The sequence below is a fragment of the Dysidea avara genome, chromosome 1 (assembly GCF_963678975.1).
Source record: "Dysidea avara chromosome 1, odDysAvar1.4, whole genome shotgun sequence".
NCBI lineage: Eukaryota > Metazoa > Porifera > Demospongiae > Dictyoceratida > Dysideidae > Dysidea > Dysidea avara.
In genome coordinates, this window is record NC_089272.1 from 9,676,716 (window position 1) to 9,699,287 (window position 22,572).

Below are 22,572 nucleotides of genomic sequence, written 5' to 3' on the forward strand. Positions count from 1 at the left end.
CTACAGTAAACCCCTTGTTTATTCGTACCCAAAATTGAAAATGATATATCAGAGTATTTTTTAGCACAGGTGTATGTTCTATTAGAATATTTTAGAGTACTCCTTCCAAGAACTGTACCTGAATGGAATAGACTGAATGATGACTAACTGTGTAAATAGTGACCTCAGACCATTTTTAATGTTCGCATATTTTGAATGTTTTTACATTCCAGGTTTGTAATAGAATTATTAGGAATGTCAGATCTAAAAATGGAACTGAAATATCTTATTCCTTTCAATCTTTTGTCATTTTACAGCACAAAACATCCTGTGTAGGATATTTTTGTATGGGAACCACACCTCAGTTTAATGTGCTGTAACTTGTAAATGTGAAGATTTGAGCTTAAAATTTTTACCACATAATGATGAGAAAATGTGCATCTCAAAATGCCACTATAAGCCACACCCACCAAAATAGTACCTCATCAATTGTGTCATGCACACATGTGTAATGGTTTACAATACTATTATTTTGTTTCATGATTTACATGTTATATGTAACTGAAAATCTAAATCTGATCACAAATTAAAGCCATTGTGAAAGCAGCAAATAATATATGAAAACATGTTAAGAAATCTTGTAAGATTATATACCAAGTGTATCATGCTGCATTCTTGCATGCAGCCAAATGGCTGACAACTGATGTCATGCAATGAAGATGTGTGGTGAACTCATAATTATGCAACCTGCTATATTTCAACTTGGGTCATGCATACTGCACCTAGCTATAAAGCTGGTTATGAAGGCAAATGATATAGTGTTCAGGAACTGTGTTGAAAATAATGCATAGCTAGCCACAAAAACCCATGGCCATTGATTTTGCAAATCGTGTAACAAAACTGACGGACTGCAAAAACAACCTTTGATTTGCAGGTACTACAAATGGGCAGGATCTTGTTCACAGTAATTAAAACATTTCAGCTAATTAAATGTTGAATCATTCCATAATACCAAGTTGCTATTGTTCCGGCAACTGGAAATATTTTTCCAGGGCTGGTCCACTTGATTTCTTAATTTCTCTCACTATCAAACACATGCACGAGCTAGGGGTTGACACGTGTCTAGTAGTCCGAAGTATTCAACTTCAGAGCATGCAACCATGTTTGCCTCGGGTCTTACGGCATGCAACAAGTAGTTCACAGGCAAACTTTAGAGTATGTTATATTTTTATTCACGTGACTGCTGAAACAATAGCAACATCCTACAATAATTTATGTACAAATCATCAAAACTTCCACCATAGATATAATATGTATAGCTCTTTCTGTAAAGAAGCCACACAAAGTGCATATAGTGGCGTTTTCCTAACCTGTGATCTGCTCTTCCCATTATTACAGTCATTAGTAATTATCTATAGTTTGTGAAATATTCTTTAAAATTTTTCTTCCAGTGGCAAGAGAATTAACACTAATATACAATGAAACTCATAAACCCTGGGGGCCATCTAATGTTCAGATAACCCATAACTCTGAAGTTATAGTTACATTATATAGCTATTTAACACTCATTGCTGGCAGAAATTAATGAATGTTATTGCTTTACTACCCTAATAGAACACCCATTATTCTAATAGAACAGTCACTGTTAAATGAAAGTTTGGATATTGAAGTTCCACTGTATACAGGCTATCCCAGCGGTTGTGGTTTATTTGATAAACCTTGTATTTATTAGAGGATCAAGTGTATTACTGGTCTGATTTGTGCAGCATTCGATTACTGATCATAAAACAAGGCTGTGTGGGCTAAGCAGTCATGGGTTAAGGTTTAATGATGATTTCTGATTAACAAGTCAGGCCTAGCTTGAAATAAATTATTATGGTTCAGGAAGTTCTTTGATAGTACAGTGGTCCCTCAATTATCTGAATTCATTGGGTACTGAGGGTGTTCAGATAATCAAAAAGTTCAGATAATAGAATCCAATTCATTTATATACAGAGCCCTGTACAAATACTCTAATAGAACACACACTTTATACAAAATACTCTAATAGAACAGTCACATCTACATAGTTCGGATAATCGAAAATTCGGATAATCAAGGGACCACTGTATAAGGAACCATACATAAACATGTAGGTTTATTCAAAGCATATTATACTTACTATGCTTACGACAAATGACATAATGCATATATGTACAACCATGAACATAAATTTAGTTATAGTGTGTCTTCTCAAATGAGTTTCATGCAGACTAATAGAAGTTATAAATGTTTTACAAATATTAGTGAGGCTTCTCTCCTCCAACTGTCTACGACGATCACTAGGAGATTTACTACAATATTAATTTTACATTTGTAGGGCCTTTCTCCCGTATGGGTTCTTTGCAGACTAGAATTTAGTGCAAATGCTTTGTTGCAATAACGACAACGTCTTAATGACAATTTCTTAATGTCTTCATGTACACACACTGTAACAATCTGTAAAGAGAAGTTCTAGAATAATTTTGGAGTGACAATTTTCATAAAACACACAAATCACAAAGTTAAATCCTTTCAACCACATACACATTGAACCAATTTTCACAATTAAAATTGTATTAGAGTTCGGCCACCTTTTTATAGCAATAGGCTACTATTCTCACAAGGACATGATGTCATAATGTGTATGATTTTTGTGTAATGTGATCGAATTCCTATGATAAATGCATCGTGCAAAACTATAGTATGTTCACGTTGAGCTGAATCCTGAAAAACAGTTAAACATTAAAAGTGGATTTTTTCTCAACAGAGTTAACATTTCAGCCAACCAGATGATTATTGGTAACAGCAAAGGTGTCAAAAACAGATACGTATGGCTTGGCTCTATTACAAGTTCGGGAAATGGCTGTAATGGACACTGTACTTGGCTTCCCATAGGAAATGTATTGTGAAAATTTTGATTGGCTGTAAATGTTATGTCAAACATTTGAACAAAAAGATTTTGAAATATTTTTAGCGGGTCAAGCAGTACTATAAATGAGCCAAATTTCAAGATTGTGTGTAATTGCATCCGTGAGTTATTAAATGTTTTGAGGATTCAGCTCAATGTGAACATACTATATAATGTACTATGCTTGTTGCATCATTGTAGACACTAAAGTTGATTGTATTTACTATGAATACAGCAAACAAAAACTCGGATACTTGAAAATGGGATAAGTGAATGTTCTAAATAATGGCAAAATATCGTTGAGGTGATTCGGGGCACATATCCGTTACGATTTCTTGTATAGTCAATTACCATTTCTTATAATAAACATAGTGCTAGCTTCTGTACCTAAACCCAATGGCAAAATGTAGAGTATACATATTTCATGCAATTTTTGTGATGTCATGTCCCCCCCCCCCGCGCCCAGATCACCTTTTCTTCTTTTGTTATTGGATCTGGTGAATTATGTGTGGATTCTGATTGCTATGAAAGTCTCGTTGATTTGTGAGAACTACATGTAATGGCTTCAACTATATTAAGAAGCAATTGCAAAGCTGATTGGCTAATTGATCAGTGTGCAATTCTTCATCAATCAATCAATGAGCCTTTCATGCACAGCAACTTAAAGCCACACAGTAGGATCCCTAAAATCTGGACTTTATTCACCAGACCTTTTTTCTTCCTAACCCAATAAAAAGTGGTCTTGCTACAAGACTAACAGGTTGCTCCATTATTCCTAATTGTGTTGCATTTAAGAACTACAGGTGTTAGGAATTTTAAGTTTGATTCAAATTTAAAATTCCTATTTTTTTTTTATATGTACACTTTTTTGTAACATTATTATGACTGGTGAGCTCACAAAGATGCATGGCACCAGAGTAATGTTTTCATCTGAATGTGCCCCCAGCTATCAATTACTCAAAAGTGAAGTGGCCATTCCACTTCGCTTTCAACCTGTTATACGTTGTTACAAATGAAGAACAGTAGGAAAAGTGGATCAATCAAGTTACCACGAAAAATATACGGATAATTTGCAAGCCCCTTCTACTCAAAATTTAACTGGCCACTTTCAGCTATTTCAGTCCATTACACAGCATCACAAATGAAGAACAGTAAGAAGCATCTCTGCAATCAATCCAGTTGCTACAGAAAATAAGAGTGACACAGCCACAGGGAAGCTACATTGGGCTATTGCGAATCAACACCTTGCATTGTCAGCGAAAAGAACTATGGAGCACACAGGAGGACACAGGCAAGTCCATGATGCATGTATTGTACATACTGCAGTTGGTAAAAAGGCATATCTGGGGATGAAGCAACATTGATATATCAAACAGTGAAGAAATCAAGCCTGTAGCCTAATCCATTGTTGAGTTATGCTTGGCTTGAGGCATCAGTTAGTTAGTCAGTCAGCATAAAAAAATCCGTTAAATAGAAAATTTTTAAAACTCCATAAAAGGGTTTGGGAGTGGTACTAGTCTGAAGACATTTTTTGGGCTTGGCTTTGCCTAACCAATTCCAGGGGCGGATTAAGGGGGGCTGTCCCCCCCATTCCTTTTTAAGTTACGTAGTACTTGGCCAATTAAACCCTAAATCTTCTATGTATATCAAAAGCAGACTTATTTCAGGAGCTATATACATCACTATACCAACAAAAATATTGTCTATGTACTTTACCTATTATTCAACTCTGTTCCAGGAGTATAGCTTCATTTTCCTCAAGAGTTCTTCCAAAACAGGTTTCGATTGTGGGTTGCATCTCCAGTTACAAAAGTTTTAATTGTGGGTTTTGATATTAGCAGTGTTTTTCAGAATGGCTATAAAAGTGATTATTATGGTTCTAAAAATTTTAGTTGATTTAATTGGTTAGAGTTATCAGTCTAATAATTATTATCAGAGTATAATAATTATGTAGCTACCAATGCAGCCATTTAGCAAACTAGTTTTTTGGTAATCTACAGTCTCATAAGGCAGCTATTGCTGTAGTTAAATCTGTATCAGTTACCTGACTTATAATTAGATCCTGTAAAGGATATGACCCCATGCTGTGGGTTATGGTGCTAACTAGCTATAGATCAGTCTTCATAACCCAGCAGATCTAGAAATAAGTTGACTTTCACAACGACAATAATGTTCTTCAGCAATTTCATTGTTGAGCTCGTTGATGTCTTCACATGATACGGTCAATACTCATACTGGACTACTTTATTTGTTTGTGTTTGTTTCCTTTTACACTTCATCTCCAGCAAATTCAGCAAACCCATAGCTAAATGCAAATATAGTTACACTTTGCTAAGGACTAGCTAATAGCTATTAGTACCCTGCTTTGTGCTTCACTGCATTCTTGTACACTTTATTATAATTTTGGTGTTAAAGCTGACAAAGTGTCACTAGGTTAAGGAGCATGTATACTAACAATTGTGATCTCATTATTTTATGTTCAACACCACTACTACTAGCTCCTTAGCTATATAAGTTTCTGCCTCACAGATTTAGCTGATAAAAGCGTGACTAAGAGGAGCTGATGTATTATGGTGTTACTGTACACAGTAGCTAACTATATCTAAATGCTTGGTAGCTACACATGAAAAGATTATCTGCATAATGATAGCTAGCTACTCAATACATATTGCATTTAATCTTGATTTAATGGAAAAGTAAAAAAATTCTATTATTTTCCACTGAAAAACTGCTACAAACATCTTTTGAGGGCCTAATTTTCAAGGGGGGCATGCCCCCAGCCCCCCCCCCCCCCCCCTACATTGGCATGCTGGTGTGCTGTGCACACTATAATGTAGTCATTATTCCAAATAGCTAATTCAAACATGGATAGTACATAATATGAATCTTACCACTATAGGCCTTGTGAGAAGGTTTGGTTTATCTACTAATGTCTGGCTAGTTACCTACATTAGCTATGTGCCTGTCCAGCTTAGCCCCCCTTTCAAAAAATTCTAGATCCACCTCTGAATACTGCCAAGCTGTCTGGTCTTAGGGTGATAGTTTTGGCTGAAAATACCCAGTTCTCTATAATCCTTATAATATATATACAGAACTATTGTATGATAAAAAATCCAGGGTGCTGGCAGTGGTAGCATTCTAGCATGATGTAAAAAGTAGATAGTTCAAGATTAGAAATTGAGTTTAAAAGTTTGAACTTGTTAGGTGAAATGATTGTTGCTTCCCCATACATATATCTGCAGTCAGAAATTTCTGGTCTGAAGGTGACTGTCATGTCACTTGATTAATTTGAAAATGCATGTATTATTATTGCATGTGTAGTATCAAAATTTTTCCCGCACTCGCTGCAGAAGACACCACATAGCTCCAACCTCAGTCTCATACCCAGACCACTTTTTTCCCTTTTGTATTTGGGTGGTTCATCGAGGTGGAGGACAAATCCTGGGGGGTAATTTTGATCACTGCTCAATGACAGTGTAAGAAAACTTGAACCATGCACCACTCGCACACATACAGTGGAAATCTTTCATCAACATAGTACAAACCTCTGTACCTGTCACCTCCTTTTACCCTGCTGTGTGGTACTACAGGCCATTTCTCATTACATTCACGTGAGCAACATAAATTGGATCAGGAAATTCTATGTTTACTTTGTGGCAGACTAAACAAATTATATAGACTGTACATGTATGTTTTAAGCATGGGAAATGCTCAGACAGTGAGTCATGCATAAAATGTTACGAGTTTTAAAACCAACTGGATCTGATCAGCTAGTTAAACAAATTAGCTATAGGCTGTGTGTATACACTATCCTTTGCTAGATTTCACTAAGATACAAAATTCACCACACGGTTACTAATAACATAGAATATATATTTCCTAGTAGGGAATATATAATATATGCTAATAATACCATGCACCAAATCACGATCACATAGTAAAAGTAGCTGGATGTACAGTGACTTGAACAAGCAGGAAAAATTAGCTGTACCAGTCATGTAATATGTGACTGGATGCTCACTTCTGACCAAATTTCAAGTCAATGGCTCTTTCCAATCTAAAGTTACGAATTTGTTAAAGTTGGTAAATTGGATGTGTGTGGAAGACCCCTCTTCGCAAATCCGTTCACATATAAAAATAAGCAGGAAAGCAATTCAGCGGTATACACAGCTCATGAAATAAGCAAACAAAATCTGCACGAAACTATACAACCCACTGTTAGTAAAAAATCCATTATACAGATATTAACTATGTACAAAACCAATTAGGCTATGCTGGATGGTAAAAATATTTACTTGACTTGCTTATGAGCTGCATTTCTGCATAGTTGAGCTTTTCGCTGCTTCTTAGGATCATTGTGATTCTCTAAATGTTTTGTCAAATATCTTTTTTCTGCAAACACTTTACTACACAGATGACATGGATAAGGCTTCTCTCTGGTATGAATCATAACATGTTTCTGTAAATTACTTGTAAAAGAAAATTTTAAGGACATGAGAAAGGTTTCTCTCCAGTATGAGTTCTTAAATGCATTTTTAGAGAATATTTTACTGAAAATGCTTTACCACAGTACTGACAATGGTATGGTTTTTCTCCCGTATGAGTTCTTATATGTAGCTTTAGAGAATTGTTTACTGCAAATGCTTTACCACAGTACTGACAATGGTATGGTTTTTCTCCCGTATGAGTTCTTATATGTAGCTTTAGAGAATTGTTTACTGCAAATGCTTTACCACAAAGCTGACAATGGTATGGTTTTTCTCCAGTATGAGTTCTTGAATGTACTTTTAGAGAATAGTTTTGTGCAAAAGCTTTACCACAATATTGACAATGGTATGGTTTTTCTCCCGTATGAGTTCTCAGATGTATTCCTAAGCTACTGCTAGCTGTAAATCCTTTGCCACACACGTGGCAGAAATGACGTTTTACACCATTATGAGTCTGTAAATGTGTTTGTAGATCACTTTTAGCTGCAAATGCACTTATACAATACGGACATGGATAAGGCTTGTCTACAGTATGGGTTCTTACATGTAGTCTAAACAAAATACTTCGACTAAAAGTTTTACCACAATATTCACATCGATACTTAATCTTTTTGTTGGTATGAGAATCTACATGAACTTGAAGTGCATTGCTTAATGTAAACGCCTTACTACATAGGGGGCATTGATATGGCCTCTCTCCAGTGTGAGTCCTTAAATGTTTTGACAGATTTGAGCGTAATGTAAATGCCTTGCTGCAATATTTACATTTGTAAGGTTTTTCTCCGGTGTGAGTTCGTAAATGAGACCACAAAATATTACTTTGGGCAAATCCCCTTGAACAATACTTACATTTAAAAGGCTTCTCTCCAGTATGAGTCCTTATATGCAACTTTAAAGTAGTTCTATTGGCAAATGCCTTATCGCAATGTGAGCATTGGTAGGGTCTTTCTCCTGTATGAAACAGCAAATGACAGTGTAAGGTACTGTATACTGCAAATGTTTTATCACAATATGGACACTGGTATGGCTTCTCTCCTGTGTGAATACTTACATGTGATCGTAGGCAGTCTTGTCGGGAAAATTCCTTACTACAGTATTGACAAATGTATTGCTTCACTCCAGAACCTGGAGATTTCTTTTCACGTTTCTGCACACCTTTCCTAGCATTTACTGATACCTTTGAATTCGCTTTTGTTGACGCTCTCAAATAAGCTTCTGTGGATGCCTTTGAACTAACTTTTGTTGATGTTCTCAAATTAGCTTTTGTTGATGCCTTTGAATTGACTTTTGTTGATGCTTTCAAATTAGCTTCTGTTGATGCCTTTGATTTGACTTTTGTTGATGCTCTCAAATTAGCTTTTGTTGATGCCTTTGAATTGACTTTTGTTGATGCTCTCAAATTAGCTTTTATTGATGCCTTTGAATTGACTTTTGTTGATGCTCTCAAATTAGCTTCTGTTGATGCCTTTGAATTGACTTTTGTTGATGCTCTCAAATTAGCTTCTGTTGATGCCTTTGAATTGACTTTTGTTGATGCTCTCAAATTAGCTTTTATTGATGCCTTTGAATTGACTTTTGTTGATGCTCTCAAATTAGCTTCTGTTGATGCCTTTGAATTGACTTTTGTTGATGCTCTCAAATTAGCTTCTGTTGATGCTTTTGAACTAACTTTTGTTGATGTTCTCAAATTAGTTTTTGTTGATGCTCTCAAATTAGCTTTCATTAATGCTTTTGAAGTTGAAGAGTGCTTAACAACTTCTGTATCAGTAGAAAGTAAGTAGTAATTTTTTTCATGTTTCCTGATGTGTTGTTGAAGGTTGATCAGTGTAGTGAATACCTCACTACATTTTCCACACTTGAACACTTGTGGATTAGCATTGCGACACACTTCACTGTACTTCAAGTGAAGGTTAAAGTTGCATTTTTCAATGAACTGTCTTCGGCAGTAAGCACACGTAAAGTTGGGAGCTGTAGAAATAAAATAGTGGAATGCATATATACATTATCTACTATAGCTACTACATGTATCTACTTGTAGTAGTACAATATTACACATACTCACTATATGTGACTGGGTCTGTGAAAACAGGAAAACCACACCCCATCACATAACAGACCACATCTCAGTACTGGAATAGAATAGTGACTAGTATTAATTACATAGCCCAATTAGGGCTTTAAAATTACAGCATAATGGCATACTATAAAATGGCATGAATCATCAAGTTCAGCAAAATCATGAGTGTGTGCCCTGATATAAGCATCAACTCCACCACACACAAATAGCCACATGTTATTAAAAGAAATATGTTTTCAATACCATCCCTTCATTGTGTATGTGATGTGTACCTAATATTAGCTAGGCCAGTCTTGGAGCTAGCAAGGAAGAGTTCATTTACAATAAAAAACCAAGCGTGGTCCATATAAACATGGCTTTAGACTCCTATGGAAATAGTGTAGCAGCAAAATGGAGCACTCTGACAGTATTTATTTCAGAGGGAAAGTTAAAGGTACTCTTATAGAACAGTCACGTAGTCCAATCACTTTACACAAAACACTATTTACCAAACATGTGGTCCACAGTTAATTCCTTTTGTTTCACATAATCCTCACCATACCATACTAATAGTTCTGTGCCTGGTGGGATACTCTTGATGGTGTAGCAGTAAATGTTTCCTTTATATTGAAATGATAGCAAGTTCTGCTCAGATTCATTTCTAGCACAATTGATAAATCTCAGCCAACTAGCATGTTCCTCATTCTTGGCATCAATGTAGTATGACTCATGACCATTTTTTGTAACCTGAGATAACAGTTATGTGTATACAAACGTTCTGACAATTGTATAAGAACCATCAATGGTTAACCCGACAACACCAATTTTCAACTTCACAGAGGCTGTTCACCTTGTTGAATAATCGTTAATAACTCTATGTCTATTTATCACATTCAATCAAACTTTACACCAAGATTTGCCTTTGCTTTTCTACTATGTTTTCCAAATTTGTGCATGTAATTACAAACAGTATGACACATTCCCAATTTTCAAGTGGGTGTGGCTCTCAAAAAGCTGTCCTGATGCAAAACTAGACTATGTCTTGTAGTGGGCGTGGCTCTGCAGGCAGCTATGCACATGGATTAGTGCATACCTACAGTCTGCAATATAATGGATAAATGAGCGTGGCTGCACGTATGTATATGTAATAGGACAGATGGCTGTGGTATTCGGGATTAATAGTGTGAGCATTGTAAACAGGAAGGAGTAAAATAGTGCGAGGCGAAGCCGAGCACTATTTCCTTCCTGTTTACAGTGCGAGAACTATTAATCCCGAATACCACAGCCATCCGTCCTATTGCAAATTAATCCAACAACCATAGCAACTGTTACTAGGCAACAGAAATTCAAAAAATAACCACTGCAAAAGACCAATCACACTTAGCAACCGTTGCTATGGTCTTAAAATGACTTTTACCTTAGCAACTGTTACCTTAGCAACTGAACCATGTTGTGTCGTGCCTTGGGGGCATCTATCACTATGGTAACAATAGTTGTCAAATCGGACATTTCCTTCTAATATAAACACACCACACTATTTTAGCCAATCAAATTAGTATTATAGATTTTTGTCATGGGACCTTGACAAACAAGTGTAATACGAATTCTATTGGCTAATCGCTTGACGTATTTCAATATAATACGTCAAGCTGCTATTGAGAGTATTATACAGTAACACATTCAGTTGTTGGATTAGGCTACAAACCCTCATCCTGATAAGTGGGTGTGGCTCACGGAAAAGCTGGGTTGCATCGGGACTTGACTATGATGCATTTATACACTTTCATATTGTAATTAATTTGCTTCACACGTGATCCAATCCAGGTCAGACCTGGATAATTTGTAAAGCGAATCAGACCTGGATGACCTGTGACCTGGTAGAACTGATGAACCGGGTGACCCGACCCAGTTTCAATGCTGGCCTGAGTGTCCTATTAGACTATGTGTCTGACTGCTCTATTAAAGTATATAACTGAAACAATGGCACATGTAAATACACTCACAAGCATGCACGTGCACATACACACCTGTAACTCACCTCCCAGAAGTAACTTGTATCAGTTTTATTAGTTACATCTTCTTTCTGTACCACTTTTCCCTTGTAGGGACCAATCCTAGTCCTTCTGGGTATAAACTCTTTAGCAAACACTCCCTTGCCAGCATTCTTGATGGAGGACTTCTTCACTGTAACTTGTAGTGGTACTGGTACACTGGTAAAGGATTTTGAGTCTTGGTCCCACCCCCGGGATTCATCCAATGGTGTTAGAGGACCATGTACTGGACAGTCACCATGATAAGGTGCAGTGCAATCCTCACAAACTACATAAAAACAGCAGTAAAACTGTGTACGTGTGTATTGTGTGTGTATATGTGTGTGTGTGTGTGTGTGTGTGTGTGTGTGTATATGTGTGTGTGTAGTGTGTGTGTATATGTGTGTGTGTGTATGTGTGTGTGTGTGTGTGTGTGTGTGTAGTGTGTGTGTAGTGTGTGTGTATATGTGTGTGCGAACAAGCAACATATATGACCTGCTTGCACATGCGCAGTAATATCACAAACACACACACACAAATACAAAAACTTGATCCATTACACTTACAGATAATATCATCTTCATTGTTATCATGATCATTATCACGATCAATATCATCATGATGCTCATCAACTTGACTATCATCAACATTACCATCATCACTAACAGTCTCAACATCATCATCATCACTGACACCATCAACATCAATATCATCATCATGGTTACTGCCATGATAATCGTCGTCATCTTCATCATCCTTGACAATCTTGTTATCAACACCATTAGTGACGCCTTCATCATCAAATTCAATGTCATCATCCAATATCAACAGGTCACCATAGTAGTTAGGAGCCATTTTAGCCAATCGTGTGGACTTTCTGCAGTGGCTAGAAAGGTGTACATGCATGTATTCATAACACAATGATGTGTGCTGAAACACTGTTCAGTTAGGGTAATCTATATTTGACTGCTCTATTAGAGTACATTATGTAAAGATTTAATGCTAACTTACAATTATGAATATAGTACCACCATAACCTTTCTATATAAGAAAGCTCCCAACCTGCTACTACTAGGGATTTACAAAGTACACTTTAAATGCTTGCAGCTAATGGTAACAGTGGCACAGTGGGAACCTTACAACCTAAGCCAAGCCCTGGTAACTGGAGCTCGATCTATCAGCAGTTATTCCTGGAGATGAGAGACAAAACCCTGGTAGTTTTGAATGGCTACAATATTCCACTGGTTTACCTTGTGGTGTAGCAACCAAATTGAAGTTCTATTGTAAACTCATGGAAAGTATACAAAGTCAATTAACAAACAAACTAGAGTAATCAGTGAATATAAATGATGCAAAACTACCTGCATTTTATATGGCTTGCTTTGTTCTAATAAATAAAACCCTGATAATTATTATTACTGTCAAACAGTACGGTTGTACTGTTTAATAGTAGAGTTTCCCCTAAAGTGAATAAGCACTTCTCCGTAATAGTCTTACTTAATCTAGAGCATTAAAAACAAACAAACAACAATCAAACAAACAAAAACACTTACAAGCATCTGGATATTTATTGAACTTAAAAAAATTGCTGTAACTTGAAAATTTGTCTGCCTGCCTGACCGACCACAGTAGCAAGGCTAGAGGCCAAGCAAAGCAGTGCACAGCCACCATTTTACACCACAGCAACTAACTCACGGTGGGATATACCTTTTATAGTTCTACCTTCTGCGTTTTGCCATTCCTTTTATCTTCATTAAATGGTTCTCTTCTTCATGCCAGGAAACCATACCAAGGTGTTAATTTTCTTATTTAGATTCCATGAAACAATAGCACTTAAGTATTGAGTAGCAGCTAAGCTGCTTTTTAGAAACAATTTCCATGGCCCTTAAAACGATCAGAGCGTGCCATGGCAACTATCTAGCTTGGTAGGAAACAAGATGTTGTGCCACGCCTACTAGCTTGATCTACTGCGTAGCTGAGTGACAAGAGCAAGATACTCTAATACAGCAGTCACAGCCACACGTGTATTTCATAGCTAAGCTCTAACTAGGGCTGAAACAATCATGGTTTTCAGTATCAGAGTACTCTATAAAATTAACGATTGAGTACTCACGAATACTAGTTGCATGTAGTCATACCAACCTTAAACAGTTTACAGCTTTTCAAGTAACAACAATGATACACACTGTATTAAAGTACTGATGTTAGTGTCCCTGACAAAAAAAAAGCCAATCAAACTCTACAGCCTTCTTTGTGTCACTCCCTGATGACAAAACATCATGTGAGTTGGGTCATGTGATCTTAACGAGTACTCAAGTACCAATTTTACTATCCGAGTACCAAAATCCTTAATGAGTGCTCACCGAGTATTAGTATTTGTTACAGCCCTAGCTCTAACAAAAAAGTTAACAAACTAGTGCAATAAAATTTTATTAACTTTTAAGTAATAGTTAGACTTCAGACCACAGGGGTCTAAGTAATTTAGTAACCTGATGGCCCTGTGTCGTGGCGCCTGAGCAAAAAGCTCAGGCACTACTACAGGGCCTGAGGGCTACTAAATTATTTAGACTCCTGTGGTCTGAAGTGTACATTATTTAGACCCTTTATGTAGTTGTTGTACCTTAACATTGTTGACAGCTGCTTGTAACAGAGAAATGTAGCGTTCATTAGTAGAAGAAACAAGTCATTACTCCACCCATTACAGGTTTAAAATTATTATGGGTTTAAAATTAGTTTTCAGGTGGCAATGCGTTGCCAATGCTACCAGTGCAGGTGCACGTAATAAACATGAAAAGGGTCTAAGTAAACATGAAAAGGGTCTAAGTAACTTAGACACCTCCAAAATCCACTAAATTTACCACAAAAAGGGTCTAATGCCAAGTAGGGATTTTCCTGCATTGCTACAATGCCAAGTAGCTACTAATAGCTACCATCATCTCTTACTTCATTACTTTTTACTGCTGGAACCCTACTTCATCCTTTAATTAATATTTTTTAGTGTACCTAGGGACCCATGGAATATGCTTTTATGTTTTTCTTCACCTATTATTCCTGGAGTAATTCATGAAATACAGCTAAATACAATAATTACAAGCATATATTGAAGCTTTAAAGATTGAGATACTCTAATAGAGCAGTCACTTTACAATTTCAGTGACTACTTTATTAGGGTAGATGAATGCTCTATTATAGTACCTCAGTCTTTTATTCTGACTTTGTGCTAGCATTGTTTGAGAGGTGTCTCAATTCTATAAAGTTCGTGTATTTTTTTCAATTATTAAGACTTTACAGCACAAATGCTGAAGAGTTTAATTTTAAAAAGTCATCCGAAATTATTAAGGTATATTCTGTGGGTTCCTGAACACCTGAATGTCAAAGCCACTCATTTATTACGTCCAGTTATTCTAATAGAATTCACATTCATAATGTACACTACTCTAATAGAACAGTCACTTTACTGTTCTTATAATTTAGGGCTCAGTTTATTGAGACTGGGATCATACTGTATATTTACATAAAATTATTAACTTGGTAAACTTTTAGAATACATGATACTGTACAGTAAAAAAACTTTGGCAGTAAAAAAGTGTGACAAAACCCCTCTGTTGAAAAATTGGCAGAAAAACTTAGGCGATTGAAATAATATTCACCAAAGTTTATTACTGTACGGTACGTAAGGATAACGATAAGGTGTCAACTCATCAGTTAAGTAGTGTAGTAAGTGTATAGGTAGCTAGTGTTGTTGTTGTAGCAGTACTTTTGTAGCTACTGATCTAACGACGTGCTAACAAAGGCATGCTTCGCTATCTCCTGCGATGCCAAGAGCGACCATATTTTGCTTTTTCAGTAGCAGAGGTTACCACGTATATCAATTAGGCCAAATCCATCATGAGACAATGAACTAGCTGACGTATGAACGGGAACGGGAAGCAGGTTGGAAATGCTATCGCAAGGAGTACTTACAACTGTGGGACACATTTCAAAGATCTGTCCGGTCTTTATTGCGTGAGCTGACCTTCATCTCAAGTTCTATTTACTCAATGTGCTCAGAGTTGTGTAATCATCTAAATAATTGGCAAAAAAAAACTTTGGCGAATTGAACGCTGTTTGCCAAATTCGCCAAAGTTTTTTACCGCCAAAGTTTTTTACCGCCAAAGTTTTTTACTATACGGTAATATCAACTCGTACACACGTGACCACTCAATGGATACAATATAATATTATGTAACTCACTTAGTATCTATAGTTGATCCTTGTGCTGGTGATGTCATTTCACTGACCTTGTCTTTCTGGTTGCCATTTGACAACGGTCCAGATGTACGTTGTGATTTTGATGGATTACTAGCCACAGCAGGTAAAGGATTAACACATTTCTTCTTGACACCTCTCATTGGTGGCTTTCTTTTATCCTATTATCACATTTGGAATATTTTGTAGGATAACACTGAGCACTCTCACCTCGACAGTAATCTTTCCACAACACCTCCCCTTCACTGAGGCAACTGCAGATACAAATAGAACACATAAGTTCTCACTTTTGGTTATGATAATAAGAAACTTAGACAGGATAAAATAAAGTTAATGAAGCTTGGACCAGTCATACTTCCACATGTATACATGCCACTGCTAGGAGTAAAACAAACACAACAATTGTTATACACAATTTTGGCTCAAACATATAATTTTGTGGTTTACAATGGTAACTTAAACACCATGTAATTGCTGCCATCACCGCTATATAATTGCTTAGACTTGAGTAAATGCTATTTCAGCATGTCAGTTACTAAACACTGTGAAAAAAAGAAATGTATCTATTAGGGCTGAAACGGATAGCAACTTTTACTATCCGGATATCCTGAACAAAACCTATCCGGATATCCTACGGATAGTGACATCATCACTTGCTATAGAAACATTTTATAGTTTATTGTAAACATCCTTGTTTTACTAGTACTAGAAGCAAACAAACATTAACATGATAGCAAAAGGTTTGTGGTAATGTTACAGTGTTACTTTGCACCGTCTGTAACAAGATTGGCAGCTGGAGAAAACATGAATACAAGATGTAGCAGTTGCTACAAGACTTTTCCAGGTACAACTAGTCGTAAAGAACTCTTTATAAGGCAATAACTATTCTGTTACAACTTCTTCAGCAACATTCACAGCCTCGCTTCGTAATTTAGCGATGGGCGTGGTCACGAGCAAACTGATTAACTTACCAGGCTGCTGTTAACTTCACATAATCTAGCTTAGCTAACTCTCCATGATGAAAATTGATTCATCTAGTGATGAGAAAGTTGGACAGATAAATGGCTTTAAGTTATTACTATCCGCTTGGCTTCAAAGTACTATCCGGATGGTAAATTATTATCCGGATATCCGGATAATACGGATATCTGTTTCAGCCCTAGTATCTATATAATCCATTTGTATATAGTGTGAAACCTCATTTAATAGACACTTCTTTAATAAGACCACTCATTATAGTGGCCACTACTATTAGGTCCCAAACACAGCTAAGCTGTACTTAATGACTTCATTACAAAGGTTAAGGCCAAATCTTTCTAATCTTATAGGTCAATGAGGCTTAACTGTACAGCATTATCAGTGTACAGTTAGACTCTCGGTAATCTGACCCTTGTTTATCAGTACACTCGTTTATCCAAAATTGGAAACGACTGTTCTATTAGAGTATTTTGAGCACATTTGTATGTTCTATTAAAGTATTTCAACAGAGCTCTATATGTAAATGTATGAGTTTCAGTTATCTGAACAATTCACATTTATCTGAACACTTTTACCATTTCCAGAGGAGAGAGAGAGAGAGAGAGAGACACACACACACACACACACACACACACACACACACACACACACACACACACACACACACACACACACACACACACACACTACATACACACACACACACACACACACACACACACACACACACACACACACACACACACACACACTACATACACACACACACGTACAGGTTTATAATAGTATCAAGTTAACACTCTCACCTGGTAGTCTTCTGACAACTACAGAAGGTGACCAGTCCTTGCCGATGATTGCTCCATGTTTTATTTCCTTGTAACTTCTAAACCTCTTCGCTGCAGGAGCAGTAACAGCATTGATATCTGTGAAACAAAAGACACACAGCATATAACACTTTCTAATTTAACTCTGTGTGCGTGTGCGTGTGCGTGTGCGTGTGCGTGTGCGTGTGCGTGTGCGTGTGTGTACTAGCCAAGTGACTAGAGCATCGGCCTTGTAATCGAAAGGTTCCAAGTTCGATTCCCAGTTTGTTGTTGCTGTTTCCTTGAGTAAGAAACTTTACTCACATTGCTCCAGTAAGGGGATCCGGTGGCCTGGTACCAACTGGGGAAGCAGCCCACCCAGCTGTAACATCAATAGGTACCTGGTGTTACAGTGGTGTAAACTGGGGAAGCAAAAGCTCAACTGTCCATGTATCATATAGCAGTTGAAGGTCCAGGTGGGAGTTTGGGTGCTAACACCTTTACCTGTGAGACATGGTACAGCCTCCTGTGGGTTACTAGTCCTGCCCCAGGAGGATTTGTCTGCACTGACTCATAGCACCTGAGTACTCCAAGTGTCCCAGTGCTGGTTCACTGGATAAGTGTGACCATGCCAGTGGCAGCCAAAGGCTTTGCTTTGTGTGTGTGTGAGCATGTGCTCGTGTGCACCTCACTGTGCAGAATACAAAAATACATGCTCACATTGCTCTGTGGTGTCCACAATGTTTAATATAGGCTAACATACCATTAGGAAACAGTAAAGGCTAAGTGACAACATTTTCTGTCACACACTCAACAAACCGCTTGGCATCCGTAACTGCACAATAGAAACAAGTCAATTGAAGGCACAACTTTTACAAATCACAAGTTTCAGGTAGCCGCTATACTGTAGGACTGTTACAATAGAACATGTCACACTAACTAGGCCTTCACTTTCCCAAACACCTTCCATTACACTGCTCTGGTGAAAGAGCATAAACCAAGGCGTCTCAACTCCTGTACAACATTCAAATCTTCACAAGATTTAGGAAGGAAAATTTTTGAGATTTAATGCTTTGTAGTATCCAGACTACTTGAATCATGTGATGCCTAGCTAGTGCTTGTCACCAGAAATATTTCAATTCATTTCAAATCTCTGTGAGATTTTTCAAGAGTTGCAGATCCCTAGCCTAAAACACTGCTTGACTTTTAAAATTGGCCATGTTCTTTATCTGTGACAGTGACCATGGTCAGGGGTAGCTCCAGGGGGGTTTCTGAGGTTTCCGGAAACCGGCCACGTTCAGATCGAGATACTCTAATAGAGCAGTCAATCACTGTAATCATTCAGAGCAGCAGTGTAGCAAGCTATGTAGGTATAAATAAGGATTTTTATGTACTTGATATCAATATTATAGTTAGTGAAGGGCAGTTATTCTCAGCAGGTAGTCACCTCTTTTTTTTCGGGCTTCACCAAAAATCTAGCTATGCTCTTGATCAGAAACCAGTCACCAAAAATTCTGGAGCCACCTATGATGGTCCAGATCTATAGTGCTATAACAAAGGGTGTAATTCATTTGGGAAAATCAGGTGAATATGAACAAACTAAATATAGCAGGTTACAACTGTACTACAAGCTCAGATATTCAAATAGTTGTTCAACAGCACACACACATACACACACACATACACACACACATACACACACACACGCGCTAATGAAGTTACAAGGCTTTACAGCTAGGTGACATACTTGAAGTCATTATTACAAAAGAAAACCTTTGAAGATTGCGAAGCACTTTGTCGCAGCCCTATAGCTACAACATACACATCGTGTCTAGTGACACAGCACTGCTGTACCACCAACTGTCACAAGCTTAATATTATTGGGCTGATCACAGCATAGCAGTGTTGTCATAGCACCGTCAAGTGTGCCGGTATACCATTAACCTCGAACAGTCAATTGTGATTCTGTGTGGATGGGTGGGTAGAGCGAGAGAGACAGAGGGTGGGAGGGCACAATTCGATAAAAGACAGTCTCACCACTAAGGCTACTCCAAATAAATTCTCTGTTTCCTGTCCTGGACTCGGGCATATTAGCATGTGGGCGAGCATTTCATTTCCATTACATCATCAAGATTGGCAGCTTTTCAAGCCACAAGGGGGTGTCACTCAGGCTCTAGCTGTAGGCCGATCTGCGACTGCAGTCAAACTCTAAGTCAACGGTCAAGGCAACAAAATAGCTCTTACAGTGAGTCAAGGGTCAAGATGATACAGAAGGTTCGAAACCCACAATCGAAAACTATACGTAGCTATTATCAAGTTTACGGAATTATACGTAACTTACAAGAAGTAAAGATCTCCAAGATGTTTTAAAGCTCCAACAGGCATTTCGCCGTAACTATAATGATTTTTCTCTCCCAGCTGCTGGTAGCACACACTAAGAAAATATTATACTAGGTTACAAGCGCAAGTGCGTATAGGAAAACAGAGAAATAAGTGGAGGTCAAAATTTTGACAAGAAACGCTCAAGTAACAGGTCAAAGACGATAAACGCTGCAAGTCAAGGGTCAAGTTGAAATTTTCCCTGGTCAAGACTTTGACCGCAGTCACAGATCTACCTACAGCGTGAGCCAACGTGACACCCCCTTGAGCCATATTATTTGCCTGGCACAAAAATAAAAAGCTGCATAAAAGCATACTTAAGTTTGTTCCTTCCTATTAAGTAATACAAAAGTGAAGTTTGTGCAGAGTTGATAGCACTGCTGACAGTCTTTTACTGAGCCTGTCAGTATGCAGGAATAACGGGAAAATAATGGAAGAATACGGAGCTGACAGTAACCGGATGCGGGAGGTATACGGGATACAGAAGTTATTTGGAGTGGCCTAACATCAAGCATGAATTAAACGTAAAACACAAACGTGCGCAATACAGTACTGGGGAGGATACTTTTGATGCAGTACGTGAACTGTTTATGCGCAACAGCATACATCAAAGCATAGATACTACAGGGGGTGTAGTATCTATGATCAAAGCGAACATTAAACTCACCAGAACTTTTACGTTTTCTCTTGTTCGTATTCTGCGCTCTACCTGGCATGACGAGGTCTGCTATCTCGATCGGAGGTATAGGTGCCGCGCCAAAAGAGTGGTTAGGTCTTGCGCGAATTGTGGTTAGAGCGTGTCGTCAATCATTTGGCGATTCACCCAATCACATCTTAGATCTTAAACTAGTGCGCTTTAAATAAGTCCAGGAAAACGGAGGCAGCTGTACAGCCCATAGATATTGCGTAGTATATGATATCTATGACTATGATGTAGCAGGACTAAGAAGCTGTCCCCGGAGCTATCAGTTGTCTTGTTATTGTTAAGTCGTACCGGCCTGTTTGTGTGATATGGAGTGTACCATATAAAGCAAGGACCATAAGCTAGCAGTTCACAGTGCTATCAGAGAGACAAGAAGTTAGCTAATGGTAAAAATGGTAGCTTTTTTTGGAGGAAGGGATCGTATACTTAGGCATCCAAAGAAAAGGGAGGAGCACAAAGGGCACGTGGCACACACAAGATCAAAATGCTCTAATAGAAAGGTCATCATACTATAGAGAATTCTCCATAGTGGCTGAGTATGAAAACTAATATCTGCAGCACATGGGCACAAATGAAATACACATAATCTTGTCGGTGTATGCCATTCATTCTTTAGGCTCATAGCTTATACACTCGTACAGGATAGAAGCCATTCCATTGTGATAAGGCATTTACAAGATCAGATCATTTGTGACTCGTGAATTCAGTAAAGAATTCCTACCAGAGGAAAAGCCTTATGAATGTCACTATTCTTTTTCTCGTGACAACTAACTGATAAAACAGCTAGCCTGTTAGCTTAGCCTTTACAGTAAAACAAACTAGTGAAGGCCACTACTAATTTCTGCCACAATACATCATGTGTAGTGACGTTATGATGTTCACTACTACGTAGTGAAGGTCACTACAAAATTAGTAGTGAACGTTACTACACAAAAATAGTGAGTATTGTGGTAGACATTAGTATAGTGACCTTCGCTAGTTTGTTTTTACTGTGTTGTATGCAAGAAGAAGCTTTATAGTTGTAAATGTTGTAGTAAAGAATTCTTATAGGGCAGATCCTGAGTTTGGCAAGGGGTACACCAGGGTGGTAGGTATATGGAGCACAGTCCCCAGCTATTTCATATGGTTCAGGATTAAAATTTTGATGTAGAATGGTTTAATTTTACACAATATCTAAATCATAATCAATGATTTCTCAGTTGTGCAACAATCATGTAGCTATAGCATACACAGAACTATGTGCATTTCATTTACAAAATATTCCTTAGCAGGATAAGTGTGCTCATCCATGGGATAGTGCTGCATATGTAGATGCCAGTTTCGTATTCAGATAATTCAGTAACTATGGAGGATTCTGAATGCGTGGTGACTGTTCTATTAGAGTATTTAACAGACTTTTTTTAGAGGGGGGTGGCCCCCCTTGGATCCACCATTAGACTTCAATATCATAGTCATTTAGGAGAGAAGCTTTTATATAGCCAAACAACAACTAATAAAACATTTACATTTTCATCATAATTATACTGGAGAGATGTACATTTCACTGACAATTTTGTGGTGCCGAGTTATATGCTAGAATTGGCCACATAAAAACTAAATATGCTCAGAAATTAAAGTTGGCTTACCACAATTAGAAGTTTTTTAGGAGTTACATTTTTTACTTACAAACTGCAACTTGTATATGAAGTGTAGAAAGACAAACAAGTAAGTGTATTTGTAATGTGCTGAATTGCTGAGATCCTTTTTTAAATAAACTTTGTGACCGACGTAGTTAACAGTGTGTTTGACACCCCAATTTGGTGTCCATAACACCTGTGTTTTTACAAAGTAGCTGAATTTCATTGTAAACATTCGCTCCCATTCTTTACCTTGCTTGACCGTCCTTAAATTATGTACCATACAGTAAGTATAGAATAGAATTCTTACACATGTACATGTAGAATTAGAATACTGAAGTGATATCTTGATGTTGCACTATTG

General features: G+C 37.5%; 1 pseudogene; it reads right to left on the reverse strand.

Annotated features, from left to right (window-relative positions):
• Positions 1-7,037: 7,037 nt before the first annotated feature.
• On the reverse strand, positions 7,038-20,721 carry LOC136255047 (histone-lysine N-methyltransferase PRDM9-like; annotated as a pseudogene).
• Between the last annotated feature and the right edge of the window lie 1,851 nt (positions 20,722-22,572).